The sequence below is a fragment of the Phascolarctos cinereus genome, unplaced genomic scaffold, assembly GCF_003287225.1.
Source record: "Phascolarctos cinereus isolate Bilbo 61053 unplaced genomic scaffold, phaCin_HiC Scaffold_9;HRSCAF=440, whole genome shotgun sequence".
Lineage (NCBI taxonomy): Eukaryota > Metazoa > Chordata > Mammalia > Diprotodontia > Phascolarctidae > Phascolarctos > Phascolarctos cinereus.
Window position 1 is genome coordinate 164,174,150 of NW_027556402.1, and position 11,531 is coordinate 164,185,680.

Here is an 11,531-nt window from a genome sequence, read left to right on the forward strand (position 1 = left end):
GCTCCTGAACTTTCCCACACATTCCCACCTAGATACTCAATAATCCTTTCAACTGTCCTTTCATTGTGGCCCTAACCCAGCCCAGTCCTGCATTCTCTGTTACCTCTGACTGAGCTTAGTCCTTCATTGTCTATCACCTCTGGACCACCCAAGGGAAAGTATGCCTCTCCTTGATCCCATCCAAATCTTCCCACAATCTTTTTCCCTATTAAAAAAGTTAGTCTTGTCCCTTCCATAGGCACAGATTCACTAGGAATCTCATCCACCCAATCAGTATTTTAATAAACTACTTGGACTGAAAGAAGGTGTGAGTGATTGATTTCTTTTGAAGCAGACCCATGCCATTTGCCCTTGAATTTCAGGGTTCCCAAGACCCTTAGACTGCAACAAATCCATGGTGCTATGGTGGAAAGAATTACCCTTCACTTTGGAAAGGAACTTTTATCTAACTTATTGAGTAGATCATTTGTGAACATTCATAGCTAATGTACACACACAAATACACATATATCCATACATTATACATATATAATATTTAAGATTTTCAAAGTTATTTATATTTATTATCTTTGATTTTCACACACAAAAAAACATGTGAAATAGACATTAATATAATTTCCATTTTCTAGATTTGGAAACTGATGGAGAAGTTGAGAAATTTTTCCAGGATAAAAGAAGTACTAAGTTTCTGAAAGCAAGATTATGAGTCAAATTTTGTTGACACTAGGTCCAGCTATCCATCCACTACTCCACCTCAGTGAGACAAGACTTTTAAATGTAGGTGATTATGAACTGTTGGCTGCAGACCTTACAGACAACAAGCTGATGGAAGCTGACCTAGTACTTGCTCCCAGACCTGTGAATTGCCTGGGGCTGACTAGGTATTGCTATCCTTCCCAACCTAGGACTATTTTGTAAATATTCAACTCTTTCTTCTGGAGATTACTAAACTTTCTCTAGGGATTTTCTCTTGTTATACAAAACAATTTACCTAGTAAAACTGTGGGAATGTCCAAACCCCCTAATATCTGAAGCTGGGCCATTCTAAGAATTGTATCCCATTTTCTCTTTTCTAATACTCAGTAAGAACCCCAAACCCAATCCTATCCTTGGGCCCCTAGCACTTGCTGTTTCATGGCACCCTGAGCTGCACCATCCTTAGTTCTGAATGAAGATCATAAGTTTTGCTGTATTGACTGTCTTCTTTTGAATTCAGGTTGACAAGATAGATTCAATTGAGTGCATGGCAATGGTTCTCTCACATTATCAATGGCATATTCTCATCTCCCTTCTGGTGAATTGAACTCACATTTAGTAGAGTAAGAGTACCTATTTAACTCTATGGTTAAGGAATTTCTCTAATTCAGAATCTAGATTCTAGTAAAGTATTCCACATCAGTAAGATCCATGCAGTATGACTCATTAAAGTGAGAACAGGAAATTCACTGCGCAAGTTATTTGGAAAAGGTAATTATTCATTGGCTGAAGAGTTTGTCCTATCAGCTCTGCCAATGGGTTGGGAGGGAAATCCACTGGGACAAGTTCTAAAGTTAAAAGGAAATTCTGGCTAGCCAGGGCTGGGAACCAATCTAAACTGAAGAGAGCAGGATCTTGAAGTTTTAAGTTTGTGGTCAAAGCTCCTTGAGAAAAGGAAATTCAGATAGATGCCACCTTGGGGCAATATCCTACAGGATTCACCTGCTTTAGCAATAAGTGGGGCAGGCAATTAGCTACATACAAGTGGTGAGCAAATATGTTCAGGGCCAAATCAACCAGAACTACAGCATAAATAACAGGCTTTGGGAAGGGGAAAACACTAGCTTCTAGTGCCTGAGCTTTGAAACTTAAAAGAGGGCAAAGTCAGTGATAACATGTTTCTTGCTGTCAGTGGCACAGCTTCTAGTCACTGCCAGAAAAGACACCCAGGTGTGAAAGACTCTCAGGCCCACAGCAGTTTCTAATCACCCTGGCAAGTGCCATGACTAAGGCCATGCCCTCCTATCAGCTACAGTCAGCAGAGTCAGATACATACATCTTGACCAGTCCATGGAATCAAGGACAAAAGGGGTAGGGGCAACTGGGAAGCAAGTCTTACAAACAGTTTAAGACATTTGTGTCTCATCTATGATTCTCCTCCAGGGAAGTAATTAGCCTGAGGTTTTACCAATTACTGTTAGGGATTTAGTTGAATTGTATGAATAGCAATTTGATCAGTCTCTGCCTCCCTTCCCTATTTCTTCAGTTTTTCCTCTCTTCATTGTTAGAAAGAGTTTCCTCAGATTTTGTGGGTTTTATAGCTTCCTCTGTGAGTCAGAGTTTCAGGCACCCATTATTTGAATCTCTGAGGAATAGAAACCCACGTACAGAATGGATTGTAGTAGCCTGTTTCTATGTATGGCAAGATTAAAAAGGATGGTATATACTAATGAAAAGTTACCAGGCTAATTAGTCTTTTATCTGAAAGCTCTCTCTAGGAAAACATCTTGTAGAGAATTATATGACCTGAAGCATTTTGGGAGTGATCTTAAAATGATGATTGGGAAAAGTTTTTGTGGTGGTTCTGAAGAGGTCTAGGACTTTGGGGTGCTGTTGGAACCCCAAGATCACAGTACCAGACCCTGCCTGAATGAATTCAACTCAAATCTTCTTCAGCACAGAAAAGTTTATTAGTGATAAAACATATAGGCCAGGTGACACCCATAAGGATGAGTGGGCATGAGAAAGTCTCAGTCTTTTGGCCTGAGATTCTCAGCTCTGAATGAGGGTGACCAGGGAAGGGTGACTTTGGGTGACCAAGGAAGGGTCTGGGAAAACGGTCTGGGCAAATAGTCTGGGAAAAGGGTCTGGGTGAGAATTCCCAGAGATTGAAATGTCTAAGAGATTGAATAGACAATGGGAATAGATAATGAAGGAACTGAAAGGTATCTGAATGAGATTAAAAGGTAGTCTAAGGCTTTCAAAGGCAGATGAGGGGATCAGGCCTGTAGACAAAAGGGAGCCAGATTCCCTTTGGGGCAAGGGGTGAAGACCTCAGCTTGGGCCAGACCCCATCAGTTGTTGTTGTTGTTGTTGTTGTTGTTTGTTCGTTTGGTTTTTTTTATTTTATTTTCTCTTATGGGGAGTCAGTGGATCAAGACTGAATTTCTCCAAAATTTTGGCCATAAAATCTGGATTTATTTGGCAGCTAACAACAGCTGGCATTTTCATAGAGCTTTAAGGCTTGAAAATATTTTTCATGCCTTTTTTTCAAATTATTAAGTCCTTTGTAACTTAAATATTCTTTTTATTCTGTTATGATAACTTTCCGTAATGCCTTGTACTTTGTGGTGTCAACTTGAATTTTAATGTAAACAGTCAACACAACAGAATGGAGGTCTTCAATAGGGGCAAATTATTTGCAGTTTGGTGTGCCATCCAGCAAATGCTGGGGTACCCAAGGAGTGAACTGTGAACATGATTTATATACAGTACTAAGGCAGAGAGAATGACTAGGCTGCAGGTGGGAGGGGTTGGGCATATCACAGTTTCATTAAGTATAGGTAACAAGCAAAAGTCAGTAAAGAAAGCTTGGGAATCTAGGGAAGGGAGAGTTTCAGAGATTCAGAAAATAATCAGAGGCTGTAATTGACTAACTCTGGTCAGCCCCAGACAAGTCATTGGTTTGGGAATGGAGACCAGGGCAGTTTCAGTCAGTTCTTAGTCTACTGAGTTGGTCAGTAGTGAACTCTTTAGGGGAGAAAACACTAATTTATTGTTTGCAAAGGTGAAGTCTTGGAAAAGCTGAGGGGTATAGCCCATAAATGAGAAGTGGTGGCTGTAAGAAGTTTTTGTTGGGGGAGGTAATGACAGGATATGGGACTTGGACCCCAAAAACACAACCCAGCTCCTGAACCTTCCCACATATCCCCACCTAAATATTCAATAATCCTTTCAACTGTCCTTTCATTGTGCCAAACTCCCAATCCTTCATTCTCTGTTACCTCTGACCCAGCCTAGCCTTTAATTGTCTGTTACCTCCAGACCATCCCAGGCTATTTCCCACCCTTAATCCCATCTAGTCCCTTTTTCTGTTACTTTCCAGTCATCCCAGGATATTGGCCACTCCTTGATCCCATCCAAATCTTTCTACAATCTTTTTTCCCCTAAAAAAGGTCAGTCTCATCCTTACCAAATGTGCCGATTCTTAAAATCCTGCCTGCCTCTATTGCTAATATAATAAACCTTGTCTCTGACTGAAAGAAAGCTTGAGTGGTCAAATTATTTCAAGCCAGACCTGCACCCTTTTGCCCTGTCATTTCATAATTTTTAGCACCCTTAGGCCACAACAGTAGGGTGTCACTAGATCCAGCCCTAGGGTTGCTGGTAGAAAGAAGATAGTTCTAGGGTAGCAACCGACCACTAGTAACACATTCTAAAATCAGGGGGAGAGAGAGAGAGAGAGAAAGAGAGAGAGAGAGAGAGAATGTCAAGACCAGATTGTCTTCCCAGTTGAAAGTACTTAAAAAAAAAACTCTTGGCATTCCATATTGACCTTTTTATTCAAATCAAGCAAAGGGGAGTTGGTCAGGTGCCCTCTAAATTATTTTCGAGTTTAAATTTTGTAATGCTTTATATTTATTATTTCTACCCTTCTCTCTTTGGGTGTCTGTATAAAAGGAAAGTTATTTGATAAAGGGAATTTTCTGAATAGATGAAATACATGGAGAGAAAGGGGAGAACTTAAAAGTCATAACTATGATTACAATTGCTAAAGTTAAGTTATATAAAATTTATATTTCTGTCCAAAAGGCTTTTAATTACATGTCCCTTGGAGTGAGGAAGTAAAGAAAAGTTCTTTATGATCATCTCATATCTTCAACTGGTATGACTGATCACAGAGCCTTGAGCCCACTACAGACAGACAGACTCTAAATAGGGTGAATCCATGAGTGGGAATGAAGTTGAGTCTAAGTTCATTCTTAAGAATCAATCCTTAGAAAGTAAATTCAGCCCTTATCAGACAAGAGCTGTGACCTGAAGTTTCTAGGTAATTCTGGTTGGTGAGAAATCCCATTAAACCCATTTTCTCACTATTCATCCTAGTGCATCAATACTTTTTGTGACCATGACTGTCCTTTTGGTTATGTACAAAAAAGAAGATCACAAAGGCAGGATCAAACTATGAGAAAGAAAAGATGAAATTTGAGTCTCTTCTAGATCTACATTCTATGATCTTTGTTCTATGTTTATTATTTGTGACAAAATAGTTAATATAATTGTTAATATAAAGGCAGAAAATCATTAATACTGATTGTAATATGGACTGCCACAACCTCTTAGTTATTCTGACCATGACAAAATTCCAGTAAAGTTCTTACATTCCTGCCCATAAGATAATAAGATTAGTTTGAGCTGAGCCTCACCCTAAGCCTCCACCCTCGAATCTTCAAACCCCAACCTCAGAATCTTTCCCGGTAAACAAAACCAGGTCAAATCAGGTTGCCCCCTTGGCATTTTTACCACCTTCAATTGAAATTCATGACATGAAGGGCCAAACAGCCAGAATAAAGTGTCTTTCCTTGCCTGCATTTCAAAGGGCCACTGGGGTCTCAGGACCCCATGACATTCTCCCCCATAATGCCTCCTTTCCCTCTCCTCCTAAAACTATAAAAAATTTTTTTCATGTGCCTCTTTGGTTTGGAAATCCATTGGACATCCCCCAGAATGCCAGGTTTGCTACCTTCTTATCTAAATGAAAGACACTTTACTCCTCTATTCATGGCTTTGATTTATTTCAGGACTTGACATGCCTTTCTAACTACTCTCCTTAGATGTTTGTGTATTGGGGAAGTTATTTGCTAAATACAAGTTTTGTGAATAGGTGAAAAATTAGGAGAGAAGGGAAAGAACTTGGTGCAAGTTTATTGAAATGTTTCTTTTTAAAAATTAAGTATCTTTTTTCCTTTTTTTAGTGTATTTTAAACTTGAATATTAAACTGGAATACACAAGAAAATAAAAAAGAAACATATTATAAACTTAAATACAAAATAAGAAAAGAAAAAAACCCATTACCATGTGCACAGTAGAATGTTAGAGGATTCAAAATATACAACAATAAATTTCCATTTCAAGAAAGCCTATATAATAAATACTACATATTATGTCCATCTTTTGCTTCCTTGTAAGTTTTCTTTTGTTCTTTGCTATGCACTTACACACAAAGATACGCTCACATACACCTACACTTGCATACACACATATACTTAGATGTCTATAATCATACTCATATGTAGATATATACATTCATATACATCTATGTAAGACCATACTATATTACTTTGTCCTCTGTTTCTCTGTGGGTGGATAACAACTTCCTTCATAGGTCTAAGTCTTTCCATATTTTTCTAGCTCCATCAACTCATCATTTCCTATACTACAGCAATATTCCAACTTTATACTATCTAGTTATTTTAAATACTCTAAAACAATATTGATTAATGTGGCTGACATATAGTGTACTTTCCCTATTTTTCTCTTTTGATTAAATCCATTTTAGCTTTAACTTTGTCTGAGATGATGATTACTACCCTTGCTTTTTTTTCCCCCTTCTTGGCAGCACAACTAGGTCTGGCATTCCTTATCATCAGAAGTTCCCCCAATCTTCCCAAGCTCAGACACTGGACTTGAACATACAGGAGGTGAAAGTTCCTGTAACTGGGGCTAAAGCTACCTCCCAACCCAGCTAGACCCAGGGTTAGCCAATTGTTTTTTCAGTTGAATTAACCTGGAGTTGTTTACAAGATTAAACCTCAGATCCTAGGATTTTTCTTCAGATCTTCCCCAATTGTCCCAGGAAGACCACTGTTCGCCCCAATTCTTGTTTATTTTTACCACTATATGTTCACCCTGAGGCACAATTTTATCTTGTTTCTGGGGAAAATCTGGAGAGCTTGGAATTTTCTGACCTACTCTCTCATCTTCCCAGAATCCTCTCTGAAAGGCATCTCATTTGATGAATTAGTCCCAATGTGTCTGAATCATCCACAAGGAATAATTTAGAAAGGAAAATTCAATTCAACCTTTAATTAAGTTCAATAAACTTTTATTAAGTGCATGCGTGAGGCATCTTTCTAGGCTCTGGAGGTACTGAGAAAGAAGAACATGGATGATAACCTGAAGTAACTTGCATCCTACTGTAGGAAGTGACACACAGATAATGAAATGCAAATATTTTCCAGAGAGAATGAACATTAATACTTAGGGAATGAGGAAAGAACTCCCTTAGATTATACCTAACTTTAACATTGAATAATCCTAAGGATCCTAAGAGATAGAGGTTTGATGCGATTGTATTCCAGGTGTAACATATATGGCACCCACTGCTGTTGACCAGATGTGTTTTCACCCTCCCCTCAGGGATCTACAGTACCCTTGGGAGTATGATATTGAGAGGTGTCTACTATCTGCAATTGGATCAAGCTTCCACTGATTTTGTTTTCCCATTTTAGGGGGCCTCCAACATTCTAGTTCAATGTGATTGTGGAAGTCTGATTAACTTTTACAAGGAAATATTTACTTCAAAAATATAGCAAGAACAAGTATGCAAACGTTGTAATGGTGTAACAACTGCCCCAACACAAACATATCATGTAAGTCTCTGGAAGAGGAGAGGACTTACGGTCACAGCTTAATTCAGTTTCCATGTGACATAGTCCCATCAAGTTATAAATCCAAAGCCCCCTAAGCTTGAACTCGAAGAACCTGGTTTCTCAGAGTTACCCTGAGGATCTGGTTGCAATATTTGACCAGGAATCCTTCCAAGGTCCACATGGCTTGAACACTGGTGTCTGGGGACTACACTCTTAACACCTATAAGTGAAAATGATAAACAAAAGGGACCAAAGCCTGAAACCTATTTTTTCAGGGGCATAGGAAATAAGGGGAAGAGGAAAGTGGTTCTCTCCCTACCCCCACCCCATGAAATGGAATGCATGGTGCAAATATTATGGGTGAATGCAATCTTCACCCTTGCATGCCACCAGAAACAGAAAATGACTTTGCATCTTGAATAGATTGAAGACAGCTAATTACACAACCAATGGAAAAAGACTGCTTCCAACAATTTGGTAGGAGAATGTAGGATTTCTTTTCCAAAATCACAATCCTCATATATTCCATGTGGGTGCCTTTATTCTAGATTATCTCGTCATGCATCAAGGTCTGGATATACAGATTTGGTACTTACTAATTTTTTTTTTTTTGCAAAATTCTGGTTTTCATTTCTGGTTAAATGGAAAGAATTTAGAAATAAATATGCACGCATGCATATCAGAGCTGGGGATATATACCTATATATAATTTTAAGCATACATAAATTTTATTTGCAATGTTAAGTAAAATAGATTAGTGATACAAATGGTTCAGTTTATTTCCTTGCAAAAAGTAAAGAATTAACAAAAACAGAACTCATATTTTCATGCATTTGTGGATCTCAGAACAGATTAGCAAAGACTAAAAGAGATACAGATCTCAGTAGTTCATCTAGTCCTTCTTTTGACTGAACTGAGTTCATAACTGTTTTTAGGCCATATGTCCAAATAATTGATTGAATTTTTCATTCCTCGTCCATATAATCTGAGGTCCAAGTAGACATAATTTTAGCCATACAAGAGAGATCAAAATATAGCATAATTGTAAAGACTTTTAGAGAATTAAAACAAAACAAAACAAACAACCAAAGGAACAAAACCTCTCACTTCAGAGTCTTAAGGCTGGATTAAGGTAGGAAGTACCTTAATTAATTAAAGACTGGTGAGCACATTTTCATAGGATAACATTAGATGACCTCACCTGTTCTATCCGATAACTGTTTTAACATAAATTGAAGAAAAATAATGTAGAACTATTCTCTTCTATGGCTCCCAGATTGGTCTATGATTGCTATATCTTAATAAATGTTCTCATTCATTGGTAATTGCTAGTTTGTATTTTTAATAGATAGATAGTAATCAGTGTAGCTTTCAAAATTATTAGAAAGCTATTTAGGGGCAGCTAGGTAGTGCAGTGGATAGAGCACCAGCCTTGAAGTCAGGAGTACCTGAGTTCAAATCCGGCCTAAGACCAAACACTTGACACTTACTGACTGTGTGACCCTGGGCAAGTCACTTAACCCTAATTGCCTAAAAAAAAAAAGAAAGCTGTCTATCATAGGCCTATATGAAGGTATGATATCTTGTAAATATAAGAGACAACAAAGTTTGAAATTCCTAAGGTTTTAGACTGCAAGGCCACTCATAGTTCTAGTCTTGAGGTTTTGTAAAATATTTTTTTTCTCTGTGTGTGTGTGTGTGTGTGTGTGTGTGTGTGTGTGTGTGTGTGTGTTTCATGAAGCTTTTGCTTAGCATTCTGCTAGGAACAAGTTGCATATGACTTTGAAGAAATCATCATATTTAAGACATTGGTTCCCAAAATAATGTAGCAAGAAGTCTTTTCTACACAAATTAGTCAAATGCAAGGCATTTGATTTTTTATCTGTATCTCTGTATCTCTATTTGCATATCAAAATTGTAGAGATATTCCACATCATACCTATCAGATTGGCTAAGATGACAAAACAAGAAAATGATAGATGTTAGAGAAGATGTGGGAAAATTGGAACACTAATGCATTGTTGGTGGAGTTGTGAAATGATCCAACCATTTTGGAGAGCAATTTGGAACTATGTCCAAAGGGTTATGAAAGTGTTCATGCCTTTTGACCCAGCAATAGCACTTCTAGGGCTATATCCCAAAGAGATCATACAAATGGTAAAATGACGCACATGTACAAAAATATTTATAGCAGCTCTTTTTGTGGTGGCAAAGAATTGGAAATTGGGAGGATGCCCATCAATTGGGGAATAGCTGAATAAGCTGTGATATATGAATGTAATGGAATAGTATTGTGCTATAAGAAATGATGAACAGGCTGACTTCAGAAAAACCTGGAAAGACTTGTATGGTCTGATGCTGAGTGCAGTGAGCAGAACCAAGAGAACATTGTACACGATAACAGCCATGTTGTGTGATGACTAATATCGATAAACCTAACCCTTCCCAGCAATACAAGGATCTAAGACATCTCCAAAGACTCCATGATGGAAAATGATATCCACATCCAAGGAAAGAACTATGGAGTTTGAATGTAGGTCGAAGCATACTATTTGCTATTTTTTTTCTTCTATTGAGTTTTGTTTCCTCTTTCTGGTGGTTCCTCCTGTTGGTTCTAATTCTTATTTACAACATCACTAATGTGAAAATATGTTTAGTAGGAATGTGTCTGTACAGCCTATATCAGATTGTGTGTCGTCTTGGGGAGGATGGTGAGGAGGAAGGGGGAGAAAAAATTTTAAACCCAAAATCATATGGAAGTGATTATTGATAAATCAAAATAAATTAATAAAAAACATTGTAGAGATATTCAATGATTTTCACATGGACTTCTGAGTTTCCTGAGTAAGAAAAACCATTTATTTCATAAAATATTAAAATACAGTATTCTTCAATGCTAAATCAGTATCCATTTCCAGTAGAATCAGCAGGATATAAAGATCCCGATATTAGTATTGGCAAGTATGAAGAGGCCTGTTTCTAGTTCTGAACGTCGCACTAACTTAAAGTGATCATTAAAACCCTCTGGGTCTTAGGTTCCTCATCTTGAGAGAGGGTATTGGATGCAATGAACTCAAAGTTCCCCACAACTCACTAGGATGATGAACTGAAATTTTTGAGTGGTGCTCCACTGTTAAAACAAAACACAAAGCAAAAATAAAACAAACCCCCTGAATTCAGCAATAGTTTTCAGTAATATGGGTAAGATAAGTATCTTATTCTTCAAAAATACTCTAAACTATAGGAAAACTCCTATAAGAAAAAAAAGAGGAAAAAAGAAATTCCAGTGTTACAGGTTTTCAATTCTATGAGCCTAACTAAATAATTCTCTTGAAGAGTCTTTTTCACATACAATTTGCTGTACCTTCCAACTGTGATTCCCCATCTTACCTTTCCAGATATCAGATCATAATTCACCCAATCGATATGCTGGCTAGCAGCAAAGTGGGCATCTATCTTGTGCTCTCAGCACAATTATGTTCCTGCCACTAACAGGAGCAGAAGCTTAAGATCAAATGAATAGCAGTCAGATGTGTGGCCTGCCTTGCTATTCTCAAAACAGCAGTTTGTAGGATTGTATGAAGTTCACATCGCTTCTCCTGCTGCAATCAGTCAGGTATTTTAATTTTAAAAGATGTAAATTATAGGCTTAGGGAAGTAGAAGCATTGTGGCTACACTGGTGGAAAAAATGTTTAAATGATTTACTGACTGTTCAAAAATGTAGCTACTGAGTTTTTAAATGACTGCCAGTTGCACATTTGGAGCACAAGTAAGAAAGTCAATGAAAGAGGAAGTGTGGCATTTTGTTGTTGAGCTTTAAAAAAATGCTGAGCTAAGTACGCAATTTTGTGAGTTCTTGACAATGAAAGACATGTGAACTTAGTACATGCATCACTAATTT